Source organism: Amblyomma americanum, chromosome 7 (genome assembly GCF_052857255.1).
Source record: "Amblyomma americanum isolate KBUSLIRL-KWMA chromosome 7, ASM5285725v1, whole genome shotgun sequence".
Taxonomy (NCBI): Eukaryota; Metazoa; Arthropoda; class Arachnida; order Ixodida; family Ixodidae; genus Amblyomma; species Amblyomma americanum.
Window position 1 is genome coordinate 58354897 of NC_135503.1, and position 12081 is coordinate 58366977.

At 49.2% G+C, this 12081-nt stretch overlaps 1 protein-coding gene across 1 annotated transcript in view; it reads left to right on the forward strand.

The window, feature by feature from the left end:
* ss (aryl hydrocarbon receptor spineless) overlaps window positions 1–12081 on the forward strand; it is a 143893-nt gene that overhangs the window by 77167 nt on the left and 54645 nt on the right. The window lies entirely within an intron of this gene.

A 12081-nucleotide genomic window follows, 5' to 3' on the forward strand; every position in this document is an offset into this window, starting at 1 on the left:
AGTTATTACGATCGCAAAAGCTTCAGTCGACAATCAAGGAGGCCGTATACACTCCGCCGGTGATTCGAAGAAAACTAAATATTGAGGTCGAAAAGTATAGTTATGTACCGGCTGCCAGTGAAAATGCGAACATTTTATTAGAAAAAAAAAAACGAGAAACGGAGGTCATTCTTCGTGCATACAGACACATCGACCTTTTTTTTGATTGACTGACGGCCAGCCGGCCGGCAGCCTATGCGGGGTCGCATTGTCGCAGGCTATTCGTACGCAGAGCGAGAGGAAAACGAGTGCCGTCTGTATGGCAGCAGTGAAAGGCAGGAGCGGCTCACAATCTACATATATGCACGGCGCCAGCAGCGCCAAACTGGCTCCACGCAAGAATGCTTCGCTGCACACGTGACGAGCGCACAACGAGAGTGACACTCACCCGGGACACACTGGGGCGCTGCGGGCATTGCAAGGCTTACGTAAGCATAGGTAAAGGAACGAAAATGCGTGGAAAGAGAGAAAAAAAAAACGAAAAGAAGGAAGGGAGCTGAGAAAGAGCGGCGATAGAGGGCGCTACAGAGAGAATTCAACGCCCCGCGCTTTCTAGCCCGATAAAAAGCCTTACCTGTATACTTAAAACGTTTGGCATATCAGCAGTACCTCGTTCTTGCAGGCCCAGTGTATATACTAGGGAAACAAGCCAAGAGCCCGAGGAGAGCGTCTGTTTGGGGGGAGGATGTGAGACGCTGGGAAGATAGGAGGATGGGTGCATGGGGAAGGGGAGGGTTATGAGGTGCTAACAAGGAAACAACTCATCCCCCGCGCTGGCAATAAAAACAAAGCAAGTGAAAGAGAGAGAGAGAGACAGACAGAACGGGGGAAGGATAGCGCGAGAAAATTACAGGGCACGCACCCGTGGACACGCACATGTGTGTGCGTTTGCGCGCACCCCGCACATGTATACGAGGGCCCTTCGTTAACACGTTTGCCGGGTGTGCGGAAGCTGCCTGTATATAAAATGTGGAGGCGCTAAACAAGGACTCTGAAAAGAAAAGAAAGCACACAACAAAATCTAAACAGACGAAAGAAGGCGGCATTGCTAACAACGACAACAACAAAAGAAACTATTACGCGGTAAGAGAATACAGTTCACGGCAGACTCTTCCACGAGCTGTCAGCGACATGCAACAAGGACGCAACGAAAACAAAGCAAACGGGATCAACGCAGAAGTGCATGCATGGCCGCGCACGTTGTCCAGGGGCGCTAAACGCGGGTAGATCTTGGCGCGCGCGCGTTCAGCTCGCGCGACACTCGTGTATATGCGCGCTCATTTGTATTTGCAGCGTGCGGAGAGGGAGCGAGGGAGGGGGAGGAACGCTTTTTCAGCAGCCTCGCGTAGCGTTGTAGTCTAATGAGACAGCTCTAAGCAGCACTGTACACATACGATGCGGAACGACCGCTTGACGGATCTCTCACACCGTGCCTGGAGTTCGTCAGCCCGTGCCTGGAGTACTCTCCCATCCGTCATCCGGAAACGAGCGAAAGTGAGGGGGCCTAATTTTTGTTGTTGTTGTTAATCGGCGAAAGCAACGAACAAGTAAATCAGTACACTGTTGTTACGTTTTGTTTCGCGAAAGACGCGGACAAGCGCGCCAGAATACTCCTGTATCGCCAAGGAGAAACCTTAGCTCACGTCTGCGCCCGTTTCGGTCCTTTTGCGGGGGAACATAAAAAGCTACATGTTGCGTGCTTGTTCCTCTAGGCTCCAGAACGCGACTACGAAGAGCGAGGTTATAAAGCTGAGTCTTAGCGTTGTGTATCAGATTTTCGCCTCTTTGTTGAATGTGTACAAACAGGTGTCACGTTTTGGGCTTGACCTACAGGAAACTTCCGCCGAGAACGTGCACTGGCGGTATTCGCAGCATGTAAGGAAGAGTACACGTGCTATATAAGCAGATATTTAATTTCATTTTGTCTAGAACATTCTTTTGAGATGTATTGCGTATGCGATAGGAGAAGCTTAGATAATAATAATAATTGGTTTTGGGGGAAAGGAAATGGCGCAGTATCTGTCTCGTATAGCGTTGGACACCTGAACCGCGCCGTAAGGGAAGGGATAAAGGAGGGAGTGAAAGAAGAAAGGAAGAGAGAGGTGCCGTAGTGGAGGGCTCCGGAATAATTTCGACCACCTGGGGATCTTTAACGTGCACTGACATCTCACAGCACACGGGCGCCTTAGCGTTTTTCCTCCATAAAAACACGCAGCCGCCGCGGTCGGGTTCGAACCCGGGAACTCCGGATCAGTAGTCGAGCGCCCTAACCACTGAGCCACCGCGGCGGGGCAAGAGAAGCTTAGAGCAAAATGCGTATTCACTGCGCATACGGTGCGTGGACCGAAATAACGGGGCTAATGTTATTGAACTTACTTATCATAGTGATATTAGTCTATACCCTAACACTTTGACGAGTACAAGCAAAGTCATGTTAGGAAGAAACTTGTATAAAAATCTAATTTTACGGAGCAGGTCTTACGGAGGTGTAGTGTATACGTGAGTTCCTCTTTGGAAATCATTCGCACTTTACTGCCTCCTATTTCTGCACGCATATCTACGTCCCACTCCAGCATTCCTGTCTTTCCCGTTTTCACAATCAATGGCTCCGCAGAGCGTTGCGGAATCAAAAGCTGTCTCAGCTTCGCCATATTTGCGGGCTTTTAAGAGCGCCAGACCTTGGAAATTCATTTAATGCCACTCGCGTGCACCCAGAATATTAACAATCAACCTTTATGTGCGTACGCGCACGTTCGTGTGTCCTCGCCCGCGAGTATGCGCATAAGGCCCCGGCGACGACACATTATCGCACTACAGTTGGCAGGTGTTCGTCGAGAAATAAATGACGAATAATAAGTATACGGGACACGGCTGGAGCTAATGCGTCACCGCAGCGTGTACAGCTCGCATGGGCACACACACAGGGCGGCTCGAATCGCGCTGGCTAGCTGGCTTCCTGTCCGGCTGGCCGCGGGAGTGTTGACAGAAACAAACCGCAGAGAGCGCACGCTGACAAAATCTCGAGCAACTTCAGAAGTGGGCGGATCGCGAGTTGATGTCGTACATGCAAAGAGAAGCCTCTCTGCCTCTCATTTATTCCACTCTCTCCCGTGTGCCCAACGGCGCAGCCGCGCGGACGAGGCCTGCAGCTGGACGGATGTGGTCTGTACGTGTTCACATCGACTCAGCGTACGGGAAAGGAGAGGGGGAGATGAAAGGAGAGAGGGCGGCGCGGTAAGAACGGTGCGACGGGAGAGTGAGTAAGCATAAATGCGCACACACGAGTGTTTAGAGAGCATACAGAACGGCGCGCAGCCAATAGAGAAAAAAAAAAGTTTGATTTTTATCGAATTGCAAGGACTTGCGCAGTCGCTGCGCGAGCTTGCGCTGCTCAAACCCTGCCCTGACCGTGGTGCGGGCGAATACGGCTGCTCGGAGCCTTGTTTATTCTTAGTTGCTTCATACGGTTTAAATGCGCGTTGCAGGAATGGCTTCTCTTTGCGATGATTTTATATTGTTCCGCGCCAGCCTTTTGTTCTTATTGTTCTTATTAAGAGTTAGTGGGTGCTGGCTTTGTTTGCGAGTGGGAAGGAGTGGGCCCTTCCTTTTCTCGTTTAGTATTTTCGGAGGCAGATCCGGTCCGCCAGTGGTCGCCAGGGCGACGGCGCCGCAAAACAGGAAGTGCGAGCCATAGAGAGTGGCGAAGCGCTTCCGGTGCCCTCGACGCTCGGCTTAATGGTGGCGGCCGCGTAGTCCTTGATATCAGCTGAAGTCCGCTTGGACGGAGCCCGACTGAGAACCCAATGGTCTGAGGCTCTCCGATAAGGAAATGAAAATGAAAATTAGTTTTTTTTTAAGGAAAGGAAATGGTGCAGTATCTGTCTCACATATCGGCGGGCACCTGAACCGCGCCGCAAGGGAAGAGATAAAGGATGGACTGAGAGAAGAAAGGAAGAAAGAGGTGCCGCAGTTGAGGGCTCCGGAATAATTTCGATCACCTGGGAATCTTTAACGTGCACTGAAAATGGATTGAAGGTGGTGATGTTGATTCATGTTTGCACCCGTTGGGTGGCACCGCCTACCGACATTAACTGTACTAACATGGCGTGAAATACGACGAGGCAGGGAACTCGACCGCGGCGGCTGCGTTTTTATGGAGGCAAAACGCTAAGGCGCCCGTGTGCTGTGCGATGTCAGTGCACGTTAAAGATCCCCAGGTGGTCGAAATTATTCCGGAGCCCTCCACTACGGCACCTCTTCTTCCTTTCTTCTTTCATTCCCTCCTTTATCCATCCCTTACGGTGCGGTTCAGGTGTCCAACGATATATGAGACAGATACTGCGCCATTTCCTTTTCCCCCCAAAACCAATTATTATTAATTAACGAAGGCCCCGCCGCGGTGGCTCAATGGTTAGGGCGCTCGACTACTGATCCGGAGTTCCCGGGTTCGAACCCGACCGCGGCGGCTGCGTTTTTATGGAGGAAAAACGCTAAGGCGCCCGTGTGCTGTGCGATGTCAGTGCACGTTAAAGATCCCCAGGTGGTCGAAATTATTCCGCAGCCCTCCACTACGGCACCTCTTCTTCCTTTCTTCTTTCACTTCCTCCTTTATCCCTTCCCTTACGGCGCGGTTCAGGTGTCCAAAGATATATGAGACAGATACTGCGCCATTTCCTTTCCCCCAAAACCAATTATTATTATTATTATTCAATTAGGGCGGGTAAGAGATTATCAGAGGAAAAAGGAGATAAACGCCTCCTTTCCCACGGTATCACTACCGTATTCCAGGATGACATGAAATGCCGTGCAGTAATGGTTTTTCAGCGAGACGTTGTACTCGACCGTGCCTCATTCTGCACTGATGTGCCGATAAACGCCATCATAGCCGCTCATAGCGCTCAGTGGCTGCTGCGAGTATCTTTCGTTCCAATCCACTGCGATACTGCTACAAATGCTGAGCTCCGCTTGGATTAGTTCTAAGTGGCCGCGATATAAAGGGTAGAGCCAAATTTCTGGTCCAGCGAGTTTGTCCCGCACTTGCGCAAAATGAGCTAAGGCGCAGGAGATAAGGACGCCGCCTTTGTCTTTGTCCAACCAGACCGACATGGAGCGCGTGAGAGACGGGGCGAGATATGAACGCGACCGCTATAGGAGCCTCGTTCCCCTTACGGCAGAATTCCGCTGGCTCGGGCGTGCCGGCGCAGGGCGACTTGAGAGAGGCGTGAGCCGAAGGAAAAGGAAAGCGAGCGATAGGAAGAGAGAGAGGGGGAAGAAGGTGGACTGGGGATAGAGGGAGCAGAGTTAATGCGCGCCATATCGCTCCATCGATCCCCTCGCTCCGGTAACCACAATCGATACGGGGGAGTTCTCAGGTTTACGCCGCTATAGCGCCTTTGTTGTGCGTCTCTTGTCTGCCGCGGCTCCTCGTAATTTTCTCCTCCATTCCTGCGCTCTCTTTGCGAGCTCATCGAGTTGTGCCTTTCAATCGTTACGGTTTTTTTTTTTAATTCCTCTCGTATAGTTCACACAGTGTGCTAGCGTGCGCCTCGAGTTCGGATGGCCGCGTTTCACTGCCCTGTGTACGTTTTGTTGTCGCTAATGAATGAACACCAAATAGCGACATTTTGGGTTTAATGATTAAGTGCTGCTGCCTGTTAACGCGTTGGTCCATTCAAACAGGGCATCAGCATGTTTCAGCTCAACTGCCAAAGACAGTATTAGGATAAGATATTCCATAACACCAGGCAGCACGTCCGATATTGTAAACGCGTTGGCGATCCGTGGTCCTGCGGTGGCCCGTTCTTGCCAATTCGTGACCAATAATGGCGATGCTATTCGGAAACACATCCATTAATGGCCTGGCTATGTTCTTCATTCCCCAACATTTGCATACTTTGGTGACCAACGATCAACGATGGCCAGAAGGAAGTATTGGCCTGCCAACATCGTGTACAGCCTGGTATTCGATGGCGAATATTGTCCGGGCAGTTGCGATGGCTAGCCAGAGTGACATGTATCATGGCATACGTTGGTCGATGTTGGCATGCTAATTTTTATGGCCAGTGAACATAAGACATAACTCTGTATAAGTTGGTCAGCATTGCCCTGGAAGTAGGAATGGCTTCCCAGAAATGTATACAAAGTGGGCCTGGCTGCCCAATATTGCCCCACCCGTTGCGATGGGTAGCCAGTGTAGCATAAATCTTAGGGTTCGTTGGTCAATATTGCCCAACAGGTAACGATCACTTATATGAAATGTCGCTTATAAGAAATGTGTATATATTGGCATATGTTGTTCAACATGGTCCTGCCTCTTGCGATTGGCCGCCGAAATTGCACACATCCCCACATACCTTGGTCAATATTCTCCCACCATGCAATTTTGATGGCTCGTCGACATTGATCATGGCACTACTTGGCATCTACGTGAGATGCCGCACGAGCCAAGTATTTTAATATTCTACTTCATAACCGCGCAAACCGGATTTTCGCCTAGGCCGCAGTGCCCAAAAAGAGAGAAAAAAAGCTGGAAATGCACCTTTGAGTTTGTCGATATAGCGATGAGAGCCATATGCGCAGTGCGAGCGCCCAGCGCGGCCGAGCAGTTTGGCAGGTGTGTGCGAGCCGGTCGCGTTATGCGTATGTATTCGGGTCTTCGATTAGGAATTTTTTTAGAGCCTGCGCTCTTCTTTCCTTAGCAGAGATGGGCATCCTCACGAGGGCGCGCCCTCATGAGGGCGTTCTCACCCTCACCTCATGAGGATTTCCTCGTCCTCACGAATTTTTACGCGCCCATCCTCCCTCAACCTCACCCTCACCTCATGAGGATTTCACTAGGTGAGTTGAGGGTGAGGGAGGATGGGCGCATAAAAATTCGTAAGGACGAGGGTGAGGGAGGAAAGACATGGTGAGGTGAGGGCAAGGGAGGAAAGACATGATGAGGTGAGGGAGGGCAAGATGCGCTGTCTGAGGGGCGAGGGTGACGTGGCCCGAACCGCACTCTGGGCTAAACTGTTTTTCTGTGTAGCCGTTATGAATTCCTGTTTTAACACTGAGGTGCTGCAAGCTTATTTAGTTAACCATATACGGTTGCCATACTGCGCCACTGCCCTCGAGTTAAGAAGTTAACTTCTTCGCATCGAGGTGAGAAGAGGCGTAGTCAAAGTCTAAAGCTGTCGCCTCACATCCGGAACAGAACGAAGCAGTGAGTCTCCACAGTTCCATCTAAATGTGGAACAGACGTTCGTAAGGCTGACGCACAGCCGAAGACGACACAGGCATCATGGTGGCAAGGAAGTGCCAGGGTTGGAGAAACACGGCGTTATTAATGCGAGAATCCATTCGACGGCTACATCTTCATCTCTCTCTCTGTCCTCAAATTTTTGTCCGCCCGTCCGTCCACACCATAAAAAAAATGGTTGCATTCCAATTTCTCCACTATCCCTGCTGCATGCAGACTGAAGGGACTGGATAGAAGTAGATCATCCCTTCCACTCCCCCCCCCCCCCCCCCCCCCCGGGCCCCTCTGAAAAAAAATAAATAGGCACGTTCGTCCAAGAGATTGCAGCATGACATATCCCCCCCTTCCAAAAGTAAATAAATAAATAAAGTCGCCATAACTTGCGTGAAGTTGTAAACATTGGGAAAACGCTGTTACCTTGAGATTTCGTAGAAACCCGTAAGAGGCAAGACGTTGAAGCTACACAGTGGGCGAGGAGTCAGTTTTCCAGAGGTTTCGAGTTTTTTCTTTCCTTCCCGGCGTCACTGCGCGCACTGGGGTGAGGTTCTTTTTAAGAACCATGGTGGAACCCTCAGGGGGTCACCCTGTGAGTGGTTTGAATAATGGCAAATAAAAAGTCGTTGTAGTTTTCTAAGCAGTCACACTTGCACTCATTCAGTCAGTGGAGGGTCAAGTCGTTTGCTGAAAAAGAGTTATAAGGCCTCCCAGAAAAAGCATCGCATATGTGTCAAATTTCGATCTCCCAGAAGGAGTCGCTATATGCCAAAATGCGTCGTGTGTCTGGTGAAGAAAAAGTTATAGAATTATTGCAGTCACGTTAATGACAAACGACCGTCTTATTGGTTAAGCGATGGCAACTTAAAATAATGGCCGATATTTTGCGACTCGCACACCACAGCACCCGATATAAAATGCGTCGCTCGCTTTACAAAGTTAGTGCTGCATACGTAACAGAAGCTTAGGTTCTATTGCTTCACTTTTACAGCATTATGAGCAATATAGAAGACAAAAGAAAGAACAGCATTATTAACCACCCGGCTGTGCGTTATCACATTGTAACTGCTGTGCGTGATTTCCGAGTTTGAATGTTGAAGTTTTGTTGTCATCTGGTTGTCATGCAAACTGCGGCATTCAAGCGGCTTTCATAGCCGGATCATGTCCATATCGCCGCTGCGCTTCTACATTGGCAGCGTTCACAGCTGGATCCTGACGGCACCTTGGCACCGCCCTTCTGCGCGGGTAGCGTGTTTACGATTACGTTTACCGAGTAGCGTAATCGTCCTGCGCATTCAAAACAGCTGCGCTGTAATTGCGCATTACCGAGCACCGCAATCGTGCCTTTTTCACACCTGCCTTACAATATATAGTCTCTCCCTTCACGTCGTTGTCCAGGTGTTCCCTGTTGTATGGCTTCTACAGCGCTTTACCCTATATATAGAAATTCTTATGATGCTCAAGCAGACGCCCACAGAGCGCCCAAGAGGCGTTTCGAAGCGTTTGCCTGCGTTTTGACCCCCCCCCCCCCCCCCCCCCCCCAAGATAGCAACGAAAGTTGCACAATGCACGAGTCACGGCCTGCGTACACGGGTCGAGGGAAGAGCTGTGCGTGATAACGAGATGAGGAGTTAGCGCGCACCCCACCCGAAGACGACAAAGGTTAGCGCGAGACAGAGGCAGAGGATGGTCACGTGACCTTGCTACGCCACCAGTGACGCTCAACCGGAAAACGGGCCATAAACAGCTGCGCTGTAAAATAAAAAATTGGTTATAAGGAAAGGAAAAAGGCACACAAATATTTGATAGGCAAACTAGAATGACGTCAATACTTAGAAACATGCTTTATATACTCAAACTGTCCCGGGCAATCGAGCATATCTCACCTGACTAGAAAGGCAGGTCTTCACAGCTTAGAGCAGCGTAGAACAATGTTTATCGTGGTGATTTTGAACACAACATTAGAAGCTTGCATTCGCGATTCACTCAGCCGCTCCTCGAGAAATAAAAATGATGAATTGCTTCAGCAGCTCATAAGCCACGTTTATGGTGATAAATATTCCTTGTTCCCATCAGCTATTTTTTGCTATACTGTGAACAGCAACTGACGTGAATCTTTCACACAACATGTTAATCGCCATGAATTTACTTTATTACCGCCATGGTGCCCCTGAGATTGTATTTACTTATGCATACAGTTGTTTCACTTGTTATATCCGCTATTTGTCATCTTCCAACATTCATACCCACTCCTGCATGAGCCGGCGAAAGACCTGCAGTATTTGCAAATAGATAAGTAAAGCAACTGCCTTACTTATCGGTTGACGCCTCAACCGAGTTGTGAGGGAAGTGACGAGGACCAACGCAAGCTCTTCATAGACGCATATATGTTTTACCTAAGGTGTTCTGAAATTTTTAAAAATAGCCTTTACGGCTGTTTGCCATCTCGACGAATTTAGGCTATTTCGACGAGTTACTGGCACTGGAGGGGTTGCTTTGCCTGCGAGCTTCTCGGAAGCGCATGTATTTTGGTGCAATGTAGCCAAAGTCAGGCCACAGTGATGGAAATTCTAAATACTGATGTCGATACCAATTACGGTGGGCTACACCTCTTAATGAATATTATGAATAAGGAGAGTAACAGTAGCAGTTGAAAGTTTACTCAGTACTAGTTAACCATCTTTCTAGTTAGCACGTTTTAGCTGTATTCTGATGCGTTACACCGCTGACAAAGCTATGACGAAAAAATGTACTCTTCTAACTCAAAAAGGCTGCTTTTAAGAATTGCAGCACATCTTAGGTGAAACAACCGCTGTAGTGGGGAGCGGTTAAGAGCAAAATAAAGGCATTGGGCATGTCACTTATGATACCCCCATATCAGCACGGTACATTTTTGCCAGTCAGGACACGTGTCATTTCACGTGTTTTGTTCTCATGGGCTGTGTGCATTCCCGCTGTTCATATTATTCTTTTCGAAGCTATCATTCATCTATGCCTGTCTCTCTTTCTTCTTTTCTTCACGACACCTTCCTTTTTCTCGCCGTGCCAGTGTTTGCATCCACCGCCGTCGATTTGCACACGCACGCACGCACACACGACCACACGTATCAAGCGACGGCGTTCGTGCGTGCGTGCGTCAGTGCGTGCATCGATACACGAGGAGCATAGTTTAAGAGAAAAGAAAAAAAAAAGGGAATAATAAAATTGTCGATGGAAAGAAAAATGAAAGCAGGGCGCTGCAATCAGCGCACCGCTATAATGTTGTCTTTCTTTGTTTTTTCGCACTGTTATTTTTCTTTTTCCTTGCCGAGTTGTCCCGCGTCGGTGAGTACACTCTGCGGTTGTTAATAACGAGTCTCGTAGGCGGGTCCTCGGGCGTCGAGATGGATGGGAGATGCCGTCGAACATAGCGGGCGCGGTGCTTCCACGATCGACGATGGAATAATGACGAAGAAAAGAAGGCGGGGAAAAAATAAATAAAATGGAGTGGAGGGAAATGCGGAAGGGAACGTGGGATGTTGCGTACGAGGGAGGCACTACGAGCGCCAGCCGAAAAAAATAAAATAAAAATAAAATGAAGGTACTACAGAGTGCATCTTCGTGTAAAATAATTATAATAAACGGAAGGAAGGCAGGAAGACAACAACCACTGGTCTGCTTTATTTAATGGCTGAGTTCGGACGCCCTTTGTACAGACGTCGCTAAAGGGCAAGAGCGAATGGCTCGAAGTCAGTTGGAAGGCATTGTTCGATTACGGTGTCTTCGAAAGGGATAACCGAGTTTCGAAATGCGGCAAGTGACACGGGTTTCGGCAAAAATTTTGGAAGGTGCACGTGGACACGAATTTACGCATTTGTGAGCATTGGTGACGCAGTGCGAACATCTGAGGAAACTGTCGGTGGAGTCGACGCGCGACGCGTGCATGGGGACCGAGTTTCATGACACAACCGCATACTTCACTACATGCGCCATGAAGTCATGAATTCACTAATGATCTCGCTAAGCGCTGGGTGATAATCGCGTTGGGTTTACACATCGCTCCTGCATTGCTTACATGGTGCCAGCGCACCAGATTGAAGGGCTGCAAAACTATGCTCGCGGACAGTCGAGGTGAGAGAAGTCCTGAGAAAGGTGCGTCAGAGTAGCCCATTATATGGACAGTCATTGATTGAAGTTTTCCGGTGCACAGCAGCTGCGCTACGAAGAGTTAGTTCCTACTACACGCTTGATCACGATTATTTGTGGCAAAACGTTTCTGCTCCAGATCCGTGGATGTCACGCGATGATGTATAATGACCACGCGGTCATACATGTCACATGTGTACAAACGTTTGTATAAACTCGGGCGCGCGCGCGCGCGCGCGCGTGCGTGCGTGCGTGCGTGTGTGTGTGTGTGTGTGTGTGTGTGTGTGTGTGTGTGTGTGTGTGTGTGTGTGTGTGTGTGTGTGTGTGTGTGTGTGTGTGTGTGTGTGTGTGTGTGTGTGTGTGTGTGTGTGTGTGTGTGTGTGTGTGTGTGTGTGTGTGTGTGTGTGTGTGTGTGTGTGTGTGTGTGTGTGTGTGTGTGTGTGTGTGTTATCAATAGTAGCAGCTTCACAGAAATCCGCCTTGCGGGATAAGATAGGTTTTATAGATATAGACCGTGTTTTTCAATCTAGCAATGAACAGTTTTTCTCATTCAAGGGAGCAATTACTCATCAGATCCGGCTGTGAAAGACGACAGACCGAGAAGGAGGCAAGACAACACAGCGCTCCCTTATAAACATGGCCTATAGGCTTTCAATAGACTTCTTATAGCCTCTATTGCCTTC